At 37.0% G+C, this 21,350-nt stretch overlaps 2 pseudogenes; both read left to right on the forward strand.

Annotated features, from left to right (window-relative positions):
* Window positions 1-1,981: 1,981 nt before the first annotated feature.
* Window positions 1,982-6,665, forward strand: LOC120153651 (annotated as a pseudogene).
* A 2,907-nt stretch (window positions 6,666-9,572) lies between these two features.
* On the forward strand, window positions 9,573-19,601 carry LOC120153758 (annotated as a pseudogene).
* Window positions 19,602-21,350: the final 1,749 nt, after the last annotated feature.

The raw sequence follows: 21,350 nt of genomic DNA on the forward strand, positions 1-21,350 counted from the left end.
ACTAATTGAACGCGGAGAAGGAATTCATTCAAACTCTAGACAACCTCAGGGTTACGAGGGGCATGGCATCTGGCGAATTAGTTGGCAGTATTGCCTAAGGTTGAAGGACAAACAGCTGGCTGCTGGACTTGCCCTCAAGTACATGCATAGATGGGGAACTTGATGCTGCATTGGATGTTCTAACCATGTGCAGCTGCCACCTGCCTCGAACTGATCCAGTTAGGAAAGAGCTGCCAATCCAAGAACCATGCCTAGCTATTGGGTTTCTATCTCTCCATTCTGACCAATCCAAGAACCATGACTATGTGGCTTTAAAAGGACAGTTTTCTGGGTTCGATCCTTGGGGACAAGGATCATCTCATGGGGCGGGTATTGTTATGGTCGGAGAAGAAGAAGGACGGCGAGGAGGATTCTAGAATGGATGAGCGAAGGGAGAAATTGGGAATGGATGCGCAAGGGTTAGGGATTGAAAAATGTAAATTGGGAATTGAAGCATGTGAAGGGCATATGATTAACTTACCAGATGAGTTGGAGCAGGCTGAGTGGATCCAGGAAGAGTTGGAGCAGGCCGAGTCACCTGCAGAAGAAAGGAAGGGATAAGTAGAGTTGTTAGAATCTGTTACAAAGGACAGCCACCTGGCATCCTTAGAATTACCGTACAACCATTGTAGCTAAATAATACCCGACTTGAGGCATTTTCTTCCTCATGAAATGAATGATGAACTTTCCTTTTCTCTAAATTCTCTCTTCTTCTATCATCTCTATTCTCGTAATCTTCTCTATTTCTCTTCAATCCATAACAATATTCTATTCACGAAAATACTCCCCAAGTCCCTCATAAAACGACGTTGTTTTGCACAAACCATATAAGCCCCAACCGTGTTTATTTCCAAGCCATTTTTCATTTGTTTTTTTACATGAGAAAAAGAGAGAGAGAGAGAGAGAAGGGGAGAAAACTCTCTCCAGAGCTTCAATCGAAGCTCAACGCCGGTGGAGCTCCACCGTGTCGGCCGTCGCTGTACGCCGACGTTGGAGGGGATAAAAGATGGTATCACCAGAAGCGTCTCGTGGCCCAGATCACGGATCTGGGTTACGCTTGGCCTGAAAATGGCTCAATCATCGCTAGTGATTTCAACGGCGTTCGACTCATGTAAGTTTCTCTTTCTCCCTCGTGATTTTATGGTTCTCGGTTTTTTTAGCTCCTCGAAATCCCTTTCCCGAATACCCTCTCCTATGTTTTTCCTCCCCCTTTTCGAATGATTTCCTTGTGTTTATTTATGGTTGCCGAATATTTAGATATAGTGGTGATTTGTGGTAAAGTAGGTGAAATTAGTGGGTTTTAGTGGTGGTGGTTTGAGTAGGTTAGGTTAAATTTAATGATATGGTTGATCTTTGCAGGTGGATGATGACTGGAACGTTCGGTGGCTCGACAGCGGTTCGTCGGTGGCTTACATATTGGTTGGAATCTAGGTAGTCGTTGATGGTGACGGTTGGCTGTCATTTAGGGTTTTAAAACCTTAATCTATAATGGGCCAGTTTGGATCCGAGTTTTGTATTAGGTCGGTTCGGGTCACCTCCGGGTCGGATCAAATTTGAGATATTGGGTCACTTGGATCCAATTATTTGGGCTACTGGTTGGCTTCAGTTGGGCCTCAGATTAATTTGTACTGAGCCTGCAAAATATATTTAATATGATTAATAATAATAATTTTTTTACCCGGATAAAATCTTGTGTCTATACTACTTATATGAGTTGCTTTATTCCTAAAGTTTAAGAGCACACCAGTGACGTGGATCACATTTCTACGCGCACTAAGCCAAGCCTTCCCATTGGTTACTTTACTCGGATTTCATTAATCGAAAGGGATGATGAATGGCAGTTTCGTGGATAATTTTCAAATTCAAGCCGTATATATCACAGTCCTAACAAATGCAGATGACATTAATAACAAATAAAATAAACAAGAAAATAAACGCGAGAAAGTGAAGATTATCGGATGAAAAGAAACAGCAAAAAGAAATAAAAATGAAGCACATTTTTAAGAAGCTACACATCGGAAGCAACCACGAGGCTATTCGAACTTCTACAAATAGGACTATACCGTCGTCGTCATGCGCCAGCGATCATCAACGTACGATGTCCCGGATTAATTTGGAGAAACCTTCAACAACAACGTCGTCACCATCTCCGGTGACTACGACGATCCTTCCGGAATCGTCGAGCATTGGGCTGAGTACGACACCAGCAATGGCGGAAGCAACTAATCGAGCATCGGATTATATGTTATCTGAGGAAGAGTTTCAGGTACAGTTAGCCCTAGCGATCAGTGCTTCGAATTCTGAAGACCCGGAGAAGGATCAGATCCGAGCAGCGACGCTTTTGAGCTTAGGGAGTCATACCTTGATGGATTTAGGGCTAGGGAGCTATAAGGGTAACGCGTCAGGTGAGGCTTTGGCCAGACAATATTGGGTAAGTGTTTTTACTTTTTGGTTTGTTATCATTATGATTGTGGATGTAATTGAGTTTCGGTGAATTGAGCTTGAACTTTTAGTGTTTTAGTTGATTATAATGATTAATTTTTGGACTGTTTGATTAGGGCAAATTGTTCAACTGAATTTTAGTGGGAAAAAGGTTGAATTTCTTGTGCTTTTACTATAAAATGGTAGTTAGCATGAATTTTTGTTATTTTATTGGAATAGATTGTAGGTTTATTATTGAAAGTGGTGAACTAGGGGAAATTGTTGTCAATAAGCTTCTATTTGGGCTTTTTTTTTGTTCTTGTAATAATTGTGGTGTTGACTGTGGTGATCAAGGCAAGTTGCCGCTGAACGAAGTAAAAGAGTAAAAATGATATAAAAAATTACCGTGGAGCTTTTCTCCTAGCAAAATTCTGGTCGAAAAAAAAATGATTTGGACTGACCGATTCTTCCATTCCTATCATCCTGCAATTTCTCGAGTTATTTGATTTGGACCAGGAATACAGTGTACTTGATTATGAGGAAAGAGTGGTGGATGGTTTTTATGGTGTATATGGTCTCTCCACCGATTCAGGAATTCAAGGAAAGATGCCATCTCTTGCTGATCTTGAAACAAATCCTGGGAATTCTGGCTTTGAAGTTATAATTGTGAATAGAACATTTGACCCAGCCCTAGAAGAGCTATTGCAAATTGTGCACTGTATTGCATTAGATTGCTCTGCTACCAATGGTGCTGTTTTAGTTCAAAGTCTGGCTGAATTTGTAACAGGACATATGGGTGGACCTGTTAAAGATGCTAATACAATTTTGGCCAAGTGAATGGAAAGAAGCACAGAGGTCAGAACATCTATTCACACACGTGTGTTGGCTATTGGGTCCATAAATATAAGCCTTTCTCGGCATCGTGCTTTACTCTTCAAGGTTAGTTTCTTTTTTAGCACCGACTTCAGACTTCGTTTTAACATAGTTAAACCAACTATGCCTGGTATCAAAATTTGATTTTTAAAACAGTCATGGTTTTGCTGACATATTACTGCTTTTTCTGAGCAATTTTTGAAGGGCTAATCCCTTGAATTCTTGTGGTGGCTGGGATTAGAATCTCTTCTCTAAAGGTCTGCGACTCTCCATAGGGGACAGCAGACCAACAGTGCTATGCCTCAACTTATAATATTTGAATGTTAAGTTCTGGAAATAAGTTGGCTGTCTTCCGAGACTTTGATTGATGATTATCCTATTGGATGATTTGATTTGGTTCCTTTAGTGATCTTTCTGAATACCTGTGTTCGTAGATAGGGTTATCTCTAAGGTTTTCGTTCATCCACTTTTTGTTCTTTTAATGTAGGTCCTTGCAGATAGCATACGGTTACCTTGTAGATTGGTAAAAGGAAGCCATTACACTGGTGTTGAGGATGATGCTGTAAATATAATAAAGTTGGAGGATGAAAGGTTATAGCTTGTGCTTTTTTCTTTACTTAATCTTTTTCATTTATTTAGGTCTAATATTCTGTTTTTATATCTCAGGGAGTTTTTGGTTGATCTAACGGCAGCTCCTGGTACACTTATACCTGCTGACGTTTTAAGTGTAAAAGATACAACTTTTAAGCCAAACTATCTGGTAATTAGAAGTATCCCAACCCTTCAGTTGTCTGATGATGAATACTCTAAAGCGAAGCCACTAAACGGTGAAGGCAGTAGTCAACATACTCTGACCAATAGTAGTCTTCCCTTCAATAGGGGGTTGAATTCTGGAAGGGCAGAATCATCGTCTTCATTAACTGGTCCAAGTGGTGATTCTGGTGTTGGTTCTTCCAAATTATCTAACAGAGTGACCTGTAATCAGTTGGACCATCTCCCATCTACTGCCATTGGATCTTTGGTCTATATCGTGGTGGCAATGTTGTTGGTGATGGCCTGAGGATGAATGTCAATGTATTGCCATATTGCCAGAGTAGTCAAGATGACCCAAAAAATCTTTTTGCTGATCTTAATCCATTCCAGATAAAAGGTAGGGGAAAAACATCCCAGCTGAACAGACCTACCGAGAACAAAATTGATGAGCTTCAGAGACACAGAAATAATGTAGTTGTGGGGCGACCCCCAGTACCATTGATGTCGAAGAATCGACCTGCTTATAACGAGGTTCCTCAGAAAAAGGAGTATGGTTATATGCAGGGCCTCTTTCCAAAAACCAATCTTGAACCTAATGATTTTAATCACTCATCGTCATCTTCAACCAGCTCTTCCAAACCTGAAAAAGGTCCATCCTCATGGTTTTAAGTCACATGTTGATTTAGATGTATCAGGCAGAGATAATAAAATCAGGAATTCTCTGGCTAGTACTAGCTCATCTTTGGCATCCTCTGCCAGTCAGTTCAATAGCTCACAAATGGCTGAGGATGCAAGCTCTAAATTTAAGGGAGGTAAACACAGGAGTAACGGGCATGATTTACAAAACAGGAGCGAGGATTTGGACACTGATTTCCGCAATAATAGAAATTACACCGAGGATAGATATATGGGGAATAATCTCAAACTAAAGGATCCGGAAATTCTCAAACTGATAATGCAGATGTAGGCGAATGTGAAATTCCTTGGGAAGACTTGGATATTGGTGAAAGAATTGGACTAGGTAAGGAATATGGCTCATTGAAGTTCATTTCATATGAAATTTCTCTAGTTGGCAAAGGTCGTTTTCTTTTACTCTGTTAGCCATACTTTTTGTCTGTGATTTTGAAAATTTCTCCTTTTTTTTAAAATTCAAGAGCTCCTGTTATTCATCGTAATTCATGAAAACCTCGAGAGTTTAAATTTAGTGAGGTATTCTGATGCTTGCTTTGCAAGAACTTTTACCTTTTCTTAGGAAGTTTTCTAATTCTTATTAAATTTATTTTCTTGTGAGTAGGTTCCTATGGTGAAGTCTACCATGCTGACTGGAATGGCACGGTTAGTTTATACCCTTTTTATGCTTCAGGCTATCACAGTTTTATCTTGTCCGTGACTTTGTGCTGTCTCTATTTAGCATAAAGGAATTAGGTTTTGAGCTATCCACTTAATTGTTTGCCAAAGGCATCATGGTGAGAACTATTAGCCCTGTTTAAACTAAGTTATGAATATACCTTTTTTAAATGATATTTGCACTAATCTGTTCAGAGTTCTTTCAAAACAAAAAAAGAAAAAAATGGTTTCTAATTTTGTGGGTGGTAATGGTTATTGAATTACAGGAGGTTGCAGTGAAAAAGTTCCTAGATCAGGATTTTTCAGGTGCTGCTTTGGACGAGTTCAAAAGAGAAGTAAGCAACTTTTAAGCATTTATTTCTGTATCGAAGTGATAGTAAAATGTTCTTTCTGATATTTTAGTTCTTTTTTCTTTCATTTAAATAATTCTGTACAAACTTCAGATAAACATCCATATGCCTAAGATCAAGGCAGTTAAATAATAACTGATCCTGAGTTTTGTTTTTCTCTTTAATTTAAGGTGCGAATAATGCGTAGAATGCGTCATCCAAATGTTCTTCTTTTTATGGGTGCTGTTACTCGTCCTCCGCACCTCTCTATCATTACCGAGTTTCTTCCAAGGTAAGCACTTGTTCCAGCATATTATCATTGTCGTCTTATTGAATTTTGCAAAGTAATGCAGATGCAATTTCAGGTTGTCAGCTGCCATCATGCACATTTATTTATGTTCCCTTGCACATGATCTTTGATGTTCTAAGTATTGCGAATGTTTTTTTTGGCTTTCCAGGGGAAGCTTATTTAAGATTCTCCATCGTCCTCATTCTCAATTTGATGAGAAACGTAGAATTAAGATGGCTCTTGATGTGGTATGGAATCAATTGCTTCTGCAATTCTTTTGTGAAGAATGTGACAACCACATAAAATGTCAAATTTGCTTTCATTTTGCAGGCGAGAGGCATGAATTGCCTGCGCACACCTACCATTGTGCACCGTGATTTAAAGTCTCCTAGTCTTTTAGTTGATAAAAACTGGAGTGTGAAGGTAAATGATTTTTCAATGTTTTTAGATATTTTGCTTCTAAATGTTTCTAACTTCTACACTTTTAAATGTACTTTAAAAAAAAAAAAGAATATCACATTGTCAATGTCGCTGTAATAATCGCAAAATCTTGGGATTGATTGTCTGAACTCTGAATTGAAATATCTGACTTGACATTTGACTTCATTCTTACACTCTTGCTCAATGCGTAAGAATCTTATCCTTAGAGTGCGTTTGGTTCACGAAATGTAAGATTACTAGTGGGAATGTAAGATTACGAGGGAATAAGATTACTGAGAATGTTATATTTTGTGTTTGGTTGATTTAGCAGGAATGTAAGGTGGCGTTTGGTTCGCTGGAATGTTTCTGAGAGAATTAGAATCTATGAAGGAATTGAAATCTGAATCTGAAACCTGTTTAGTTGGCTGGAAATTGAATTGGAATCCAATTCCATATTCTTTTTTGTTCGCAGACATGTCAGATGAATTTGATTTCAGTAATGTAAAATGACAGAATAACCATTGTTTTTTTGTTTAATTTAATTTTAGTTTGTTTTATAAGTTACATGTAATAATATATTATAAAATTTAAAAATATTAATTTTTTATTTTATTGATTGATTATTCATTTCAATAAATTATAAAAATCATATTAATAAACATCATAAGTTAAAATCATTCCAATTAGAGATGGCTATGAGTCAGGTTGGGTCGGGTTTTTAGTCCAACCGACCCGACCCGAGAACAAGGAAACCTCCACCTGAGACCCGACTCGACCAAAATAAAGTTTCAGCCGACCCGATCCGAATATATGAATTATAAACCCGACCCGAACTAAAATAAAAAAAAATATATTTTTATTCAATAAAAATGACTTAATTGAAAAAAATTATATATAGAGGGGTATTATTCTAATTATTCATAAATATATAAGGTAAAATTATATTTTTTTCGAGTCGGGTATTTTTCACCCTAAACTCGACCCGACCCGAATGTCACACTTAAAAAACTCGACCTGATCTCGAATTTTTTTAAAAAAACTCGACCCGAATATCAAACTTAAAAAACCAGACCCAAACATGGTTTTTTTTAAAAAATCAGACCCAATCCCGATTTTTTTTAAAAAAATCCAACCATAATACCAAAAGATTGATGAAGGTAGTATGGTCAAATTTCACATTCCCAACTCCAAAGGATTTCAATTCCATCATGTTATGGATAGAATTTACTTTCCATCCATTGATGGAATTGAATTCCAATTATCCTTTTGAAAACTTGAACCAAACATGAGAAAGTGATGAAATTGGATTCTAATTCCCTTTAATTCCATGGGATTCCAGCGAACCAAACGCCACCTAAGATTATCGTGTTTGGTTAAAGGAATAAAAAATTATTGGAATGTATATTTGATCAAATTATCCTTATTATATATTTATTTTTTAACAAGTTGGAAAATATAATTAAATTCATAAAATTTATATAATTTTTTTACAAAATAAAAAATATAAAAATGTTTAATGAAATTGTAAAATTTTATTTTAACCCCTGAACTTCATATAAAATTTTAATTATAGATTTTTTTTTTGTAAATCTTAAACAATTTAATGATAAATTTGTAATTTAACATTCGTAGAATTTTTATTATTCAATGACAGAAAAAAAATATTTTTGAAAAAAAAATTAAGGGCATTTTAGTCCAAAACGTCGGTAATCCAATAATACCTAAAGAAAGGGAGGTAATGACATTTCCGGTAATATACCCCAAAAAATCTACTATTGGTAATCTTACATTACCAAGAATGAGATTCCCAGCTAACCAAACGGGGGAATGTGGATTCCATTCCCATGGGATCCCACATTCCCCCATTCAAACACCCCCTTAGTGTAAAACTTATTTTACAGTAAAATAATATTCTTTTTCTTATCATGGTTAAGGTTTAAGAATTAGAGTTGAGGGTTTAATATTTGAGTTTATGGTTTAACATTTGAGGTTTTATGATTGAGATTCAAGATTTTAGGGTTTATGATTTAAGATTTTTGAATTTGGGGTAAAAAAGATATTATTTTACTGTGAGTTAAAAGATATTTATTTATAGATTATAAATTTTAATTAAATCTAAGCTATTTATTTATTTAAATATAATGGTTATAAATTAGTGTAAAACTTATAAGTTTTATCTAGTGCAAACGGATCTTACCCTACATATATGAGTTGAGGATTTAGGGTATGATTAGTTAAATTTCTACACATGTTATAAATTAAATATTTTTTTATATTTTTCTCTTATTTGATTTTTTTAACACAATAATCAAACTCACAACTTAAGAAGTTAATACAATATATACACACATACTGGACATCAAAACATAGGAGGGAATATTCATGACATTACAAGTCTAATGGTGTTTTGATAGAGGAAGCTCTTACGGCTTAGCTAATAGCTATGACACCCAGCCGGAAAATCAGTGGACAAAAAACCTATATAAAACCAAATCTCTTAATTGGCCTTTAAGAAATGCATGTTTCCTTAACAACCCTTCCTTTTGAAACCTGCCTTTTCAACAACCCTTCGAGAAGCCAAATTCTCCACGTCCACAAATGCTTCAAGCCTCACCACCATACATAAGTGTGATCCAGAGCAGGTGAGTGGCATCTTATTTCTGGGATTGTTGGGAGGCTGTTTAGAGAAATCATCCCAGTAATTTTATCGAAAGCAATTAGCTTAAAGTGTTTGAATTGTTACCAAGAGATTGCATATTTCACGAGACAGATGGATGTCATTATACAAAATATCAACAGAATTTGATTCTTTAGGCAATTTTCTCAATGATAGATAAAGTCAATATAACATGAGAATATGATCTTTGTAGTTTCTCCAAGTACGAAAAAAGAAATTGGTAAAGAAATGAGAATACACGAATTCGAATATGATAGATTAAAGAATTTGAAATGGAATTTATCACTTCAAAGATAAAAGAGAACAATTTCTATTGTTTATATAATTTTTTCTATGTAAAGGGAGCTTCAATCCCAACATTTTTTTATAAGGAAACATTCCAGTAGTTTCAAAGTAAAAGGAAGAGCAAATCTTAAGCTAGGCAATGGCTGCGTATAGTGGCTATACACGCAACGGCAGCTACACAACTACTGATCAGGTTGCCGTCGGAAGGCGAAAGCCAATCATGTCTTACGATACCAATGATAACACCGATGAATGGCACGTTATGAAATTAGAGATCGTCTTCCAGCAGCTTTGTGTCTATAAATACACTCAGAGCAGTCGTAGGGTAATAGTTGTTGAAGCATCGAGGGATTATGGCCATGTTGAAGGTAAGCTGAATTTGGGCTTTTTTCAATCATGTTTAATATAACGCTAAACAGGGCCGGCCCAATACATATGTCAGATGTACGACAACCCAAGGCAGCATGTTTGAGGGAGCATCACTGGGGAGAAACTCAACGGATTTGTTACTATTTTTTTAAGAGAAAATCGCCTCAGTGACAAAAAATGCCTTATAATATACGATTTTAACCAACTTTTTTTGGATTTGCCAAAATGACAAAAAAAATCGCAATGCGAAATAAAAATCGCAATGCGATCTCCAGAATCGCAAATCAGTTCCCAGAATCGCAACGCGATAGTACAAATTCGCATTGCGATTTTCCATAATCGCAACGCGAATATTAAAATCGCAACGCGATTCTGACTATCGCAACGAGTATCCGTAAAATCACAACGCGTATCCGTAAATCGCAACGCGTATCCGTAAATCGCAACGAGAATACGTAAATCGCAATGCGTATCCGTAAATCGCAATGCGAATACGTAAATCGCAATGCGAATACGTAAATCGCAATGCGAATCTGTAAATCGCAACGACATTCTGACTATCGCAATACTGAATTTTAAATTCGCAACTCGATTTCTGAATTCGCAACAGGTTTTAATTTCGCAACACAAATGTTTTGGGTATATAACTACGCAGCAGCAGCAACTCATAACCTAAATCCCTAAATCGCAACTCATTCCATCTCCATCTATCACTCTTTCCGGCGACATCCATTCCTATATCCAACGACATCCTTCCCCATCTGGCAACAAATTTTAGTTTCGCAACACGTTTGTTTAGTAAATTAATTTACAATAATAAAATCATCTAATGTTGATCATGTTTGGATAGATTTGTGTTTTGGAGAGTCATGGGAGAATGTTCATGGTGTTTTACAATATATGCCTTTACCCATGAATCTTCAACTAAAATTGTCATTAAAAAAGTTAACTTATGAAACTCTAATGTTACGTGTTGCAAATAAATTGAATTTAGAGCCCCTAAGTGGATTTAGGCTATCTTATCAGAGAAATGGTAAAGTTTATTTGTTAACCGACAATGAAGATGTTGAACGATTCATTGCTTACATTAGTGTTTCAAGTGATGATGTTACATTGCATGTTGTTGAACCTAGAAGTAGTGAAGTTTGGTCAGTAGCGGGTAGTAATCAACTAAGTTTTTCGACCCCAGTTTATGGTGCTCAAATTTAATGGTTCCACCATAATTTCATCACCAAGCAATATTGTTTCACACATTTCCAATACCAAAACATCTCAAACCCACAACCTTTCCTAATCCAAATCCCAATCAATTTTCAGCACCAAATTCCGGTTTTCGTATTGACCAGTTAGACGATGATGAGCCAACAGAAAAAATTATGAGTACTAGTCAGTATTCGAAATTTGATATTGGTCAATACCCAGACTTTGATCTTGGTCAATACTCGGATTTTGATTATTTTTCAGAAGAAGAAACAGACCCTGCGTGTAATGATTTTGATATTGGTTAATACCTGAATTTTGATGATGAAACAACTGTTGCCGAGGAAGATGTTGTTGATGATAATGAGGAGGAAGTTACGACTGTAAACGAACATGTTGAACATCCATTCTGTAATTCTATAACACTGAAGAAGAAAAAGAAGAAGAAATACCCAAAGAAAAGTCCCCGAAGAAATGCCACGGGAGTATAACTGGAATATGCCAGAATTACTTCAGATACCGGAAGAAGAGTTGGTAAAGATAGCAGTTGATTGTTACACAAAAAATATTCGTATCAAGAAAGATGATTGTTTTGATACAAAGGAAGACTTGAAGATAGCTTTGTATACGAAATGTGTGGAAGATGGCTATCAACTAAAAGTTAACAAATCAAGCAAAGATCGTTTCGAAACAAGGTGTATGATTGACAAAAACTGTATGTGGCGTATGATTGCAAAGATGATAAAGATTGCGAAATGGTTTCAAGTTAGGACTTTTATTGATAAACATACATGTTCAAGAACCCAAGTTTTTCCTCACCATATACAGGCAAACAAAAAGGTGTTGGGTGGTTTTCTGGCTGAGTTAATGTTTTTGAATGGTAGGGTATATAGGGGACATGAAATTATGACTGACATGAATGCTCGGTTCAAGATTAGTATCTCATATTCTCAAGCTTGGAGAGCCAAATGTTATGCCTTGGAATTGTTGAGGGGGTCGCCAGAAGCATTGTTTGCCCAACTGCCGGCTTATTGTCACAATTTAAAGCTGAAAAATTCTGGGTCGGTAACTCATATCAAAACAGATAGAGATGGACGATTTGAGTTGATGTTTATCGCCATTGGTGCTGCGGTTAGTAAATCAATATAATTTTGTTGACTCATTTTTGTTAGTTACATGCATTTCACATTTAAATGATTATATTTCTTGTGTATATGATTTTGTAGATTCGTTCGTTTATTAATTGCATGCGCCCAGTTATTATAGTTGACGGAGCACATTTAAAAGGTCGATACCTTGGAGTAAACTTATTAGCAGTAGCCATGGATGCTAACAATGGGATACTGTCAATAGTTTACAGGGTTGGCAAATCTGAAACCTCTGATTCATAGACATGGTTTATGGGGCATCTTAGGGATTGCATAGGTCCTATTAGCAATCTGAAAATCATATCCGATAAGGCAAACTCAATTGACAACGCTGTTAGAAGGTGTTTCCCAGATGATTTTCATGGACTTTGTGGTGTTCATTTGTATAGAAATCTAAAATCAAGGTCTGCTGGTATAAAAAATCATAAATGGACATACTGGAAGGCTGTAAAAGCTTATCGGGAAGTGGATTTTAATAAGCATATAAACTGTTTAAGACGTGTTTTGCCTCAGTGTGCTCAAACACTAGAAGATGTCGGGTTTGAAAGATGGTCAAGAGTACATCAACTGGAGCAAGATATGGTTTCATGACGTCTAATGCAGAATCAATCAACGCTCTAAGTCGTCATCCCGGAAATTACCCTTACTATGTTAATGGAGTTTTTTCGAGCCTCTATTCAACAGTGGTACTACAAGAAAGAAACCATGCAGACATTATTTCTTTAAATTCGTAACTTCATATATTTTACTAAGTATTATTTATTTAAATTTACAGGAACATTGGAACATCGTGTTACACCATGGACAGAAAAAAGATAACGAAACGTGTTGTGAAGTCAACGTCATGGAGAGTTGAACCTTGTCAAACACTTTGTTTGAAGTACTGGATAATAACTTAAATGGGCTTGTCGATCTAAATGCAAAGACATGTAGTTGTATGAAATGGCAAACATCTGTTATCCGTGTGGCCATGTTATAAAAGTTTCTTCATCTAAACCAATGATTCAAGCGCATACGCTATGGATTGCTACACTACAGAAGTATCGACAGACTTATGCGAGATTGTCTACCCTATTCAATCCCTTCTGAGTGGGACATACCAGATGACTTACAAACATTTTGCCACCAGTCATGGACAGAAGGCTACCTGGCCGACCAAAAAGTCACGATCGTATACCGTCTAAGGGTGAAGAGAAGAAGAGATCGACATGTAGTCAGTGCAAGGAAAGTGGACATACAAGGTTGACATGTGGATCACCAGTGCCATCACAATCATCTTTTCCTCTACCAAAATATGGATCCTCATCAAAATCCCAATCACAACCGGCTTCACCTTTTGGGACTGTTAACTTAGGTGATTTTTAAATGCAAACGTTGTATTGTGTATATTATGTGTGAACTTTTAACATTTTCAGTTTAGGCATTATTAGTAACTTGAGTTTGAACATTGCTATGATAAGTTCAGTTGTTATCACTTATTAGACATTCATTTGACTATCGCAATGCGGAATTGATTATCGCAACGCGAAAATGACTATCGTAACTAGAGAATCGCAATGCGAAATGAAAATCGCAATGCGAAATTAGTTTCGCGTTGCGATTTTCATTTTCGCATTGCGATTCACTCGTTGCGATTTTCATTTCGCATTGCGATTTGTTCTTTTCCTCTACCAAAATGGATCCTCATCAAAATCCCAATCACAACCGGCTCCTTTTGGGACTGGTAACTTAGGTGATTTTTAATGCAAACGTTGTATTATGTGTAATTATGTGAACTTTTAACATTTTCAATTAGGCATGTATTAGTAACTTGAGTTTGAACATTGCTATGATAAGTTCAGTTGTTATCACTTATTAGACATTCATTTGACTATCGCAATGCAAAATTGACTATCGCAACGCAGAAATGACTATCGCAACGAGAGAATCGCAATGTGAAATGAAAATCGCAATGCGAAATGAAAATCACAATGCGAAATGAAAATCGCAACGAGTTAATCGCAATGCGAAAATGAAAATCGCAAAGATTTTCATTTCGCATTGCGATTTTCATTTCGCATTGCGATTTTCATTTCCGCGTTGCGATAATCTGTTTTGCATTCAACATAATGCAGATTGAAATCAACAAATCAACTATTACATTTCAATCAATTAACAAGCACAAATAGTATGTACACATCAATTAACAAATCAACATTTACAAATCATCTTTTACAAATCATTAAACATCAAAAAAATAATGATCAACTTTTGCACCCATACATCCATTTCACGCAGCTCACTTCAGGATTAACCTGCAGAAACCAAACATTGAATCAACAATACTTTCTACACATCTAAAACTACAACAGCAAATTATTGAATTCTACGCAGCTCACTTCAGGATTAACCTGCAGAAACCAAACATTGAATCAACATACTTTCTACACATCTAAAACCTACAAACAGCAAATTATTGAATTCTAGCTACTTAACCAAACATTTTCAAACCAAAAAGAGTAAATATGTTTAACAACACTTGCATTTGACTTACAAATTGTTTATGGACACTTTCATAATGCGGATGCAGGTAGGCAGCGTCTCGCATATATCTCTCTAGCCATAAAATGCCGAAACCACAAGCCTACTACACCTCTATCTCTATCAGTGGGAGGTAGAAAATGTGTACTTCCTGTCGTCAAACGCTCCAAGCACATGCATACGAGAGGACCACAATCCCCTCTGGCTTCCTTCGTTTGTTGTGGTGCGGTATCGTCTCTGCTAACTGTAATATTGAGCTTCTTTGGCTTCTTGTTTCCAGAACAAGTCCAATAATTTATCGCATCCAAGAATTTAGCCAAATGAGAGCTCCATCCCTTAATAATATCTCTTAAACCAGCCAATGATATGTAATTTATCATGCTGTCATATACTATTGCCTTAAGGGATGGGAGCTGAAGCACGACGAGAAGCCAATGTTTACTTTCCAAAACAGGGATAAACACCTACAATCATAAGTAATAATTCATTCATTTGCGCACTTATTTATGAATACCTTTAAACTCAATCTAAAATAAATACTAACCTTATCGACCTCCCACCATGCAGGATAAAGTTTAGCTTGTTCATTGGCCAACGCAAATGATTCATCTCGTTGATTCTTCAAGTGAACGGCGTTAAAAGACGTCGGCATAATTGTATATCGTGTATTTCTTTTATTTTTCTTAAGTTTCCTAATTATTAGAAGACGTGACACCCACACATCGATATGCTGTTTTACAAAAAAAGACATATATTAGTGACTTACATAAATTTTTTTTAAAAATAATTAAATTAAATATAAGACTTACCCCTCCATCGAAATAGCCATTCTCTTCGACCCCTAATAATACGCCCCACCAAGACCGATCAAGCAATAAATAGATATCATCGTTGAGCTTGCATATGTCAGTGAAACACCCCTGGCTCCGCTCATGTAGATAAAAATCAACTGCGGTCTTAGCCCAAAGGGTGTTATCCAGAATTGTGTCCGGTAGTTGTCTCCTCTCCACTTCAGATACCGGAATGGTACTGGCCGGTAACTCATACGAGAGCCAACTCTCATCCATCATGTCCGGCACGTCAGAGGGTTTATCAAGAATCTTACATATGACGCCATGTGAATCGGGCTCTTGAATGGTGGGAGGGACCTCTTCAACGATGACAGTGGCCTCTTGAACGGTGGGAGGGGACTCTCGAGGAATGATAGGGGCCTCTTCAACGATAGGAGTGGACTCTTGAGGGATGACAGGCGAGTCGGGCTTCTTCTTGCGGTGTCTTTGCACTATTGGGGTGTACGGAGAGTTAATAGCACGTGCACGCCGTCTGATGCGTGAACTCCGTCGTGCAAGAAAAACCTGACGTAAAGCATCCACCTTATCGGGCCGCTAAATAATTAAATACAAAAATCAGTAAATAAACAGACATGATATTTAAACAGTGAAAACAAAGACAAATACTAACTTCACAGTGTTAAAGAATAAACAGTTTAGCAGTATTGGCAGCAACCGAATAAATTCACTAAGCAATCTAAGTGAAATGGTTAATCTAAGTGAAATTACGAGTAAATTTATCATCAAGTTAAATATGAAAAATCTTAAACTTACCTCGTTGCGTAGAGTATGAACCTCATTCTGCAACGATACTACCATCTCACGTAGAGCGACAACCTCACCACGTAAAGTAGACACCTCCACACGCCATGCACCATTCGTTATCGCGTAGAGTACAAATCTCCTCACGCAAGGCATTGACCTCATCACGTAACTCCCTTGACTCATCCCATTGAGGTGGAGGTGGAGAACAGGGAGATAGAAGTCGTGGCATCTTTGCCGGTCGCCTATCATGAGGTGATGGTGGAGAAGAGGCTCGATGATGTGACGGGATAGGTGATGGCTCTCATTGTAGAGGTGTATAGTCGGGTCGATCAGGTGATGGCTCTGGGTGAGGTGATGACTCTCGAAGTGGAGGAAGTGGAGGTTGCTCATCATTCGTGCCATCAAAAAAACGCTGACTAGCTTGCCACCAATCAGTGGCAAGCTCAGCCTCCGTGGGTGTCAGTCTCTGTAATGGAGTGTTGGCCTCCTAAAAATATAAAAACTCAAACAAAGTTAAACGTCTACTATTAATAACTTGTTTATATATGATAGTATTTGTGTTAACTTACATTATTTATTGTCGCATATGGTATTAAGTCTTCCCAATCCAACAGACGTTTCCTCTTCCAGGAAATAGCCCTAGGAATATCATTTGAAGTTTTTAATGCATATGTCCGCATACTGGGGAAAGCCTCGAATATCCAAATCTACAAACAATATAATAACAAACATTAGTAATTGTTAAATAATTAATTATAATTTTGAAAACATTATATAGAAGTTCTTACCTTAAAGGCCCAAACAAAGCCTGAAAAAGTGTATTTCGACCCATCGCCACACAAACTTTTGCGGTCATCAAAGGCAGACGACAACTTAGTCCAGGTAGCTTTCCATATATACGAACCCCATAGAAACAGATTCCATGCATTTAGGTCCTCTACCAATAATATTAGCTCCTGAGGAATAGGTTGTCTGGCCTCTCTGCCTAAAAAGCCTGAATACAAAAGTACTAGAAGGCATACTCGGACAACATCGACGTCATTCATCCGAGTAAAACCATCTTTCTTATTAAACAATTTCTTCAGGTCTTCGACGTGTAAGCTCGGCTTCTCTATTGACTCATCAGGAAAAACCCGGGATAACCATGATGGGCGGGTGATATGACGAGTGTACCGGCCTATATCATCGTGTCCGAATCGTAGACCAGTGATTAAGCAGAACTCCTTCCGCCCAAAACAAGTATACGCCGGTGGAAAATGAAACCATATCTCTTCCTCACCACGTTGTATACTGTCGGGTAGATCGCTAGTCATGGTCTGAAGCCACAAATGGGTCAAATTAGCATCTCCACCCGGATGCTGTACTATCAGCCATGGCCCGAAGCAGGTTTCCTCAAACAATTTTCTTTGTGCATGTGAAAGCTTCGAAGCAATTGTAGTGGCTAGGCTAACTTTATTCCTTAATGTCAATGAAGCCGAAATTTTTTTGTACAAAAACAATAAACATACCAAGTTAGATATATCAAAAACTACACTGTGAAGATATACCAAAAACAATAAACATAAAGAGTAGTAGTTTATTCTTGAAACTAAAATTTGCAACACTGTTTTGTCTTTTGGTTGAAATGAAAATCGCAACGCAGAAATGACTATCGCAATGCGAAATGAAAATCGCAACGAGAGAATCGCAACGCGAAATGAAAAATCGCAATTTGTTGCGATTTTAATTTTTATGTTGCGATTTTAAGTTTAGAAACTATTCTTCTTCTACAAATTGAAACTTTAATGGATTGCATTACTTCAACCAAAAGACAAAACAAAGACAAATACTAACTTCACAGGGTTAAAGACTAAACAGTTTAGCAGTATTGGCAGCAATCGAATGAATTTAATAAGAAATCTAAGTGAAATGGTTAATCTATTATTGAAATTACCAGTAAACTTATCATCAATTTCAATATGAAAAACCTAAAATAATGCAAAAATTTCAAAATAAAAATAATTAAAAAAACTAACCCTCGGAGGTTGATTTTCCATTTCTGAATGATTGTGAGGGATTTATGACCGTGAATGGTTGTGAGGGATTTCGCCGGAGATGGGGACGAAAATCTTCGGAGATGGGGACGAATTTCGCCGTAGAGAGTGAGAGATGGAGATGGGACTGAGTTGTGATTTTTTTTAGGCTTTAGGTTATGAGTTGCGATTACGGGATATACTGTGGACGGTTCAGTGTTCCGATAATTAATATTCATGTTTGGAATTTGAAAATAAAATACGCGTAGCGATTATAATGGTGCTTTAAAAATCGCGTTGCGATTTACGGATACGCATTGCGATTTTACGTATTATCATTGCGATTTACGGATACACATTGCGATTACGTATTCTCGTTGCGATTTAAAGATACGCGTTGCGATTTACATATTCTCGTTGCGATTTACGGATACGTGTTGCGATTTTACGTATTGTCGTTGCGATTTACGGATACGCGTTGCGATTTTACGGATACTCGTTGCGATAGTCAGAATCGCGTTGCGATTTATAGAATCGCGTTGCGATTTATATGTTCGCGTTGCGATTTTCATATTCGCGTTGCGATTATGGAAAATCGCAATGCGAATTTGTATTATCGTATTGCGATTCTTCATAATCGCGTTGCGATTCTGGGAACTGATTTGCGATTCTGGATATCGCGTTGTGATTTTTATTTCGCATTGCGATTTTGCTGGTCATTTTGGCAAATCTAAAAAAAAGTTTGTTAAAATAGTATATTAGAAGGCATTTTTGGACTCTGAGGCGATTTTATCTTTTTTTAATAAAAAAAATACAGATTCAGGTGAAGTGTAGTTGTGAGAAATGCCCAGAATGAGAAATAATCGAATTACAGGGCGTGATTGAATCGCAGCCTTCTTTCCAAGATCCTCCCTAAGATCTCCAAATTGGACAGCTTTGCCGCCCTTCTTCCTGGGTTCTTTTTGTTTTTGTTTTCGCTCTGGGTTATTTACAGTTTTAGGAACTTTTAAAAGAGAAATACTGCAGGGGAGCTACACTTTTACGATCGGGTATCATGAACTAACGGGGTCGAAAGTGGAGCTGAAGAAACCCATGGTGGTGCTGAAGAAAACCAAGGGCATGGGCGTTGATCGGAGTGACGTCGCTTCTTCATCAAGAGCTCGATGTTATTGGGGTTATTCGCCACAAGATTTTGTTCAAGTCTAGGCCTAAAGCCCTCATTTCTGATACATTTTTAACTTTGATTTCTCAAATTTTCAAGCTTTTCCACAATTTGCAGTTAATGAAGCATGGGTTTTGTTCTTTGGCAGTTAAGGAAGGCTAACACTGCAGATGCTGCTGCACGGAAGCAATCAGTATGAAATCCATCGATACTACTTTTTAACTAATCTGAATCAGATATTATAAATGCTCGTATGCTTGTCATTTTGATATGTTGGTTGTAATTTACTTGTCCGGATTATGGTGTTTTCAGTCTAAAAATGATGCTTCCAAGGGATATCCTTGAATGTATTTGTTCTTGAGAGTTCCATTGGAGAACAATAATGCAAATGCCAAAATGTATCATTGGAGAACAATAATGCTAATAATGCTAGAACCTTTCACATTGAATTCTTTCTCAACTTTTATGGTATAATCAGACGGTATTTGGTTCATTTATCGACTTATTTAGATCGAGTACCACAAAAGTCTATCATGGAGTGATCATTCTAATTTAATTTACTTCATTCACAATGTTAGAATTTGAATCTCTTACTTTACTTAAGAAATATAAAGTTTTGTCTGGGTAAATCAACTAATAATTAGTAAAAATCGATCAACTTTTAATCAACGATAAAATCTAACGTGAACTTAGAGTTTATTTGACAGAAAGCTACAAGAGCAGGGAAAAGCCAACTTTAACCTGGTATATTTTCACCCCTCTAAAGCTCTAAGGAGTAAGGACCGGCCACACCTGCACGATTTCTCAACATTTCAGTTCTCTTGCTTCTCTCCATTACCTCCACTAACCACTCCACGCCTTCTTTAATTCCCGTCCTGCAGTCATAAAACAAAGATTCTGGTGCATCCAGGCAGGCAAATGGAGCTCAACTTGGAGATGATATTTTTATGAATAAACAAACTTACCCATCAAATGCAGAAACAGGCTCAAAGGAATATCTGTAGATGTCGGGGCGTAACCAGCCTTTCACTACCTTCCATACCAAAATTTAGGTTCAAATTGCCCTTTTATTTGACTACTTGGTTTAACTTGGTAATTGTATTTCGCTTATTGGATCAAATAGGTTAAATAAGTACCGAATTAAACGAAGAAGCATTCATGTGACAATGTTAAAGGGACTTTTTTACTATATGCTTTAAAATTTCACTGCTCGATAAGGATAACATCGGAGTGATGAACGTTTCTCGTTGTAGGTTTTTGCAAAGTCTTGATTACCGTAAATTATAGAGATTTTTGCTTCAAAAAATGCACGAAGACATCGTTTTAGGTGATATTTGTAGCCTTGTAGGTTTTTGGTTTGTATTAGTATTTTTGACTATAATTTCTATTACATTTTTGTTTTAAAAAATTATTTATGTTTTGTCTACTATACGGGGCATAAAATTATTATTTCGTCCAGGGTATTAAAACTCATTGGACCGGCCCTGACGCTAAAAGTAAATAGGTCTTCAAAGTCCCTTTAAAGTATTGTACATTGGCAACATATATATATATATATATATAACGCTTGTTCCATGTAAATACCGGTTATGGACATGGTGATCGAAGTGAGTTGAGACTTTTCCGTCACTGAATCGATCTGTGCTGCAAGATTGCGCGGTACGTGTCTTTGTTCAAATCGAGGGAGATGTAGATACAGAAAACTTTTGAAAGGTCAATAGATGATGTCAAAAAGAGAAGACGTAGAGAGTCGTCCGAGTCCAAGCACACGAAAAAGATGTCATGGAATCCGATCGTTGCATGTACAGCATCGGCCTTGATGGGATCCGACGAGAATACATCTACCCTGAAACCGTTGACAACTTGAAGAATTTTGTATCACGTCCGATGGAAAAATCCATCGGAACCAGA

This window comes from Hibiscus syriacus, unplaced genomic scaffold (assembly GCF_006381635.1).
Source record: "Hibiscus syriacus cultivar Baekdansim isolate YM2019G1 unplaced genomic scaffold, ASM638163v2 tig00111105_pilon, whole genome shotgun sequence".
Classification (NCBI taxonomy): domain Eukaryota; kingdom Viridiplantae; phylum Streptophyta; class Magnoliopsida; order Malvales; family Malvaceae; genus Hibiscus; species Hibiscus syriacus.